Raw genomic sequence first — 6000 nt, 5'->3', positions numbered from 1 at the left:
TAGTTGTAGTGAGACTGGCATTTGACAAAACGTAGGACCTTGGTCAAAGTAGGCCATGGTGCAGGGACTAGTGCTTCCGGGTACTCTTCCATGTGAATGTGATCTGTTCCATGTCTTCTTCTTCTGATGTGTGTGTTGCCTGCTTTGTCCTTGTTGTTGTTGGTTGTGAAGGGGCAACACACACCTCAGTGTTAGAAGACGTGGAGTCAGACATCCCGGTGGCTGCTCCCTGTGAAGTTCTTAAGGGCAGTACTGCTGCAAGGAGGGCCTGCTTGTTTTTGAGAATAGCAGCCACATCACGATGGTAGGCAGCCAGGTCAGCCCTGAGGGAGTCATGTTTGCATTCGTGCATGCAGTAGAAAGTTTGGGGTGCGAGGTGTTGTGGCAACTCCCTTACTGCAGTGGTGAATTCCTTTATGGTTTCTTGTAGTCCTTGCAGTATGGATGTTAGGGCTTGCATAGCTGCTGCCTGATCTGCAGATGACAACATGCACGAGCGCACCCCCTCAAGGCTGGCTGCCATATTTTGCATCCCCACCCGCACCTCCTTGGCCAGCTCCCGCTGTACACCAACTACAGTTCTTTCAAAGCTGGTGCCAGTGTCGTCAGAGTCCTCAGCTGTATTGGAGCTGGCAGGTCTTAGAATTGGGGTAGTGGGTGGTTCTTCTGTGATGGCTGCTTGTTCTGTGCTCCTCCTTGTGACTGAAGGTGGGGGGGGTCTGGAGGGTTTCAAGGACCTTTTGGATGGTCTCCTGGGGAATGTTTATGGGCTCGTCATCCATGTCATCAGGGAAATCAGGGACAGGCATTTCGGCAGGAGATTCATGTTCCTCTGCAATGAAACAGGGTACAATTAGTGTGTCTGTGTTGTGACAGTTTTGACATAACATGCAAGCCTTTTGATGACTTTACTTTGTGATCTTGTTTGGTATTGGTATCTGCTGTCCTTCATATGGGCATTGTTATAGGCCTATGGCCCACCTGTGTGTCACATGTATGATATAGAGTTATCAGACTTGTCTGCCTAATCGCCTCTAGGTGTTGCTTTGTACCAATTAGGGAATAGCCATCTTTTAGTCCTACTCGACCCTCTGTGTATATCTATTCTTATGGTGAGACCTTTCACTGGCTGTGGGTGTTGTGATTGCCCTGGCAGCACACTTGCCTCTCAGGACCTGCCCCAAAATCTTTTTGTTCACATTGACCTAATTGTAATTGTTATGTGTCATATCCTATGCATGGCAATGTTACGATGTGATATGGATGTAGACATTGTTGATGTTTCCAGCTGATGTTGGGTAATGTGTGTTTAATTGGATTGCCATGTTTATCGTATCAATGTCCTATTTGGTCCTCTGACTGTGCTGGTGTGTGTCAGTGACCAGTTGCATGTGTCCCCTCCTCAATGTTGTTGTCTGAGCAGTATGACATTAGTGATGTTGCCTTGTTAGCCAGGCACGTGAGGGACCCTGACGTATGCAGCATGTGTGTGTCCTTAGTGCTGTGTGGCTCCTATTGCTATTTACTTTAGCTGATGTATGTGTCAACTATGGGCATTGACATTTGAGTGTACTGATGCCTTTGTCTTATTTCTGGAGATTGTTGCAGATGTCATCCTCACCCCCTAATTTAGGTATGTATGTTCCATGGGGAGGTTACTGCCATTGGCTACTATAGCTGCACAGAGATCAGAGGTGTTAGTGGCAACTGTTGTTGCAGTTACATTGCAGTTGTTGTTTTGGCTACTGGATTGCTGATAGGGACCTAGTTGATGTAGGATCTATTTTGACTGACGAGTGCCAGGATGTAAGTTTGACGTAGTGGCCTTCCCACCTGTCGCGGCTTTCCCTTAGCTCCATTGTTGTCATGACAGGATGCCCCCATGGGACAGTTGTTGGTGCTGTGTTATGTCGTGCCCCAGCTTCTGTCTGAGCTGGCCATGCCCCCCTGCCGTGCCCGTTTACCCATGCCACTCCATATATATGCTGACTTACATGCATTGTGTAGTAGGTATTCCCCCCCCCGGTTGCTGTTAACATTATTGCATTTTAATTCCCCCTGCGACTTACCCTGCATGTGCATTGTCTCGTGGTAGTCTGCGCTGTCCTGTCCTTGAATCCCTGTGACGATCTCCTCAGGGATGACGGCTGCGACCATCTCCTCCATGTGGTCCAGGGCCTCCTGGTGTGCTGGACTCCCACCTCCAGTCTGCAGTGCTGCCTTCCTGTTCCTGGCCATTTTTTCCTTTGTCCTACGTTTGCAGTCATGCCAGCGTTTCTTACACTCTGTGACTGTCCTGCGTACTTCAGCCACACTGTTGATCTTGTCAACAATTTGTTGCCATATGGCCTCTCTCCTGCTGATTGGCAACTTAGAGGTGATGAACAGTTGGTGCTAGTGTTCCGTCACCTCTTTAACCAGGATTTCCTGCTCCTCTGCACTGAAGCGACACTTTCTTTTTTTTCTATATATGTCTTGGTTCCTGTATGGATCATCCTGGCTGGTTCCTGGTCTGCTGTCATCTTCCTGGGGTCTGTTGTGGCATCTGGGATCCATTTTGGCTCTCCTCTGCTGAAAGGGCAGTGTTCGCGGGTAAATTTGACGCTATTGCGTAAAAAAAAACGGCGTTTTCCGGGTTGCGCTGTCGTAAATTGACCCACAGTAATTTACGTCGCGTTAACGTTGTTTTTCTTTACGACTTGACGCCGCTGTGTGCATAAAAAAAAAATGACTCCCACCTGTTGGTTGCGCCGCCGTGCGTCAAAGTATAAATTTGACACCCGCACGGCGCATCGAAATGGCGTTAGCCGGCGGTAATTCTTTTTACGCAAAACTGCGCCGCACAGCTTTGAGTCAAAAAGTATAAATATAACCCATAGTTTGTAGACAATATAATTCTTAAGGTACCTGTTGTCTTCACTGGTGTGACTAGAGAAGGGAAAGGACGCCAGTCTACATAGATGTCATTCAGGTCAGTCAGTACATTTTCTATACAAAGTTTTACTAGTCTCTTATCTTTCACACACCACATTGCAATGATTACGTTCATAGATACTTCGCTCCTGCCTAATACCCTAAACACTGTGCATGAAATCGTTTGAGAGCAGTAGGCTGAAGCACAAAAAATGAATTTGTTACGTAAGATGCGCCATACATTTGTGCGCATAGCATCCGTGTCCCACAAGATATGTCACACATTCTTAAATTCTTAATTTTGAGCCACGGAGCATTGCAGTCTGTAACGTGGAGTTTCCTTTTTACCATCATAAATGTATGCTTAAAATTCAGTTACATACTTATCTGGAGCTTTCTCTGAGCTGTGCATGTCTTTATGCATGTCCATGTGTACTTTCATGTGTACAGGAGTGCCTATATAAAACAGGCAATTTAACAATGGTGTTTATGGACAAATAGTTAATCAAATCAGATGACAGCGCATGTAATCGTCAGAAGCCCCGCCCCCTGCTCTCCCTCATAACTTCAGAGCATTGTGCGCTGAAGTACAGTTTTGAAATTGAATCTTGAATTCATTTGAAAGCGCACTCTAAATCTTTTTGAGCATTTTATCTGCACTGTGTGCTTGTGGATGTGTGAAACAAGAGAAGAAAGACTCGCGTTTACAGGTGCTTTGGCTAAACGCTGAGGTAATGTGATGGCCGCGCCCCATTTCTGTCATTAGCTGCCATCCTCACGAGCCTCACTTGCTGGTCCTCAGACCTTGATAGCTCCCTACATTTATGGACACACAAGCAAGACGCAGGGACGAGGTCATAACCCTGTGTCAATCTTTTCAGGATTTTAAGTAATCAATTATAATTTTTTAGGTCGAGCGTGTTGGTATATTTCTGATGGGCTTTTAACCATGTGTATCACTATCACTCCTTCATGGGCTTGCCCTTCAAAAATCCTTTATTGTCGTTGGTAAATGCTTTGTTTTCCCCTCCTTGGGGCGGTTTAGTAACCACCTTGGACTTCGCCCCTGTTGCATGGCTAATTGCACTTTTGCAAATAAGTTTGACTGCCAGCAAACTTCTTTTTCCTTTTGTGTGCTGCTTCACGCTTATGCCCTGGTGCTTTGAATCGGCTCGCTGACATGAAACTCTTACTTTTCATTTTCAATTTATGTGGCAAGGAATGCTAATAGCTCTAACTCGAGCAAATGCCCATTGCATTGCTAATGTTTGTGTTTTTACCATTTTTACTGATCATGTTGTGTGCAGGGGAAATTCCATTTGAAAAATATCCAGAAGGGTAAAAAGAAGTCTTTTAATGACAAGTTTAGCAAGCGATCAAAGACAACCCTCTACAGCACAGCCAAACTCAAATGTAATGACTACCTCAGTTAGAAATTTTAAGATTATAATTATCATATGGAGGAAAAAATCTTAGGTGGTGGAAAAATGCTCTTAACAACCAAAATGCTCTTCTTATTATAAACGTAAAAGCCAATGGTCCGCAGTGTCTTGTCCCGGAAGCTATGCTTTGTTTGACACTTCTCTCCGCAGCGTTCATGAAGGGAGTGATAGTCTGAACAGAAAACGCAAGTTCGGCTATTGCATCAGTTTTTTATTATATAAACGACGTGAAGAGAAGCAAACAACTGAGCTGCAGGCCGAGTCTACCATAATAAAGGACACACGGAGTATTTACCTCTTATTCCCGTCCAGTCATTAGGGGGCGTGTCACTAAAGGGACGAGCAATTTATAAAACGAAAAAAATATAAGCCAAAAAAGTGCACATGTAAACACAAATCCATAATAAAAAAAAAAACTATAATGAAGCTTCTCCCCAGTTACTTTGCATCAGTGAAGTGGCCTATAGAAAAAAATCTAATTCGGGCAGCAATTGGAAAATAGTTGCTAATAACCTGTCGATATATACCACAATCTATTTTTTTCTACAAGCAATTCCAACAGGAGTAGAACACCTAAGAAAGGCGACAAAGGCTGCAAAACAGCAAGGAGAATATAACTGTATGAAAGAGGTAGAAAATCACTAGGCCGGCAGATGGTGATTATATGGAAAATGGTAGAACTGTTAGATCATTTGAGAAGCAGATAGAACGTGAGTCTAAGTAACATCAATGAGAGAAAATAGGTGAGCCATCTAGACAGAAGGAGCCGAATCACAAAACATTTTGGACTTGAGCAATTTCACGGCACTGTTTGACCACATTTAAACTATTAGCCATTGGTCTGGCCACTAGTGCAAGGTAGTGTAAACAATTTGCAGGTGTATCAAGGTGTTCTCTATTCTACTGAATGGACACGACACCATCCACACATTACATTGAGATTACTTCCTTGGTAACATAAATAAGTGCATGGAATACAGAGAACCTTTAATGCATTAACAGTTTCTTCCTGTCAAGAGGTCAATTTCTTGAAAGATACACTCCATATCTGCATACTTGTGCCTAAGCGGCAATGCATCGAAAAATAAAAACTGGAGACACCTAGCCCAAACCTTCTATTTCAGAAACTCAAAATCCATAGGGTGAGATTCACAGATAGGTTTGGTCATACACTGCAGTAGACATTTTGTGCAATTGTATCGTGCAGCCAGGCCACACACAATTCAGATCTTCTAATTCACAAAGGAGTACAGCAGCCTTTGCGAGACCATCCCAGCCTCCTGTCACTCAAGTCAGCAGAGGCTGGGTGGCCTGCTTCTGGTGTGGAAGGCCCCCTTTCCCTTCACTAACATGGGTGATGCAGCACATCTCAGAAAAGGCCGGACCCATGCTTTGAGATTCAGTTCTTTCCATCGCTAGTAAACAGGTGGAGAAGTACAAAATGTCCAGCTGTTCTTATTCTGCAGGGACCATAACTACATAGTGTTTCAAAAATGTGACACTTGCCTATCGTGTGCCTGCACCCTGAAGGCCAAGAGGTCTGAAAGGTCATTATAAGCGCATCTGTATACACGCCCCTTGTTTAATTATACATGTACACACAATGTACGCTGGACTTTCCAAATCTGTGCTAGTGCTGAAATCC

This window comes from Pleurodeles waltl, chromosome 1_1 (assembly GCF_031143425.1).
Source record: "Pleurodeles waltl isolate 20211129_DDA chromosome 1_1, aPleWal1.hap1.20221129, whole genome shotgun sequence".
In the NCBI taxonomy this organism is placed as follows: domain Eukaryota; kingdom Metazoa; phylum Chordata; class Amphibia; order Caudata; family Salamandridae; genus Pleurodeles; species Pleurodeles waltl.
Note: the sequence above shows the minus strand (reverse complement) of the source record.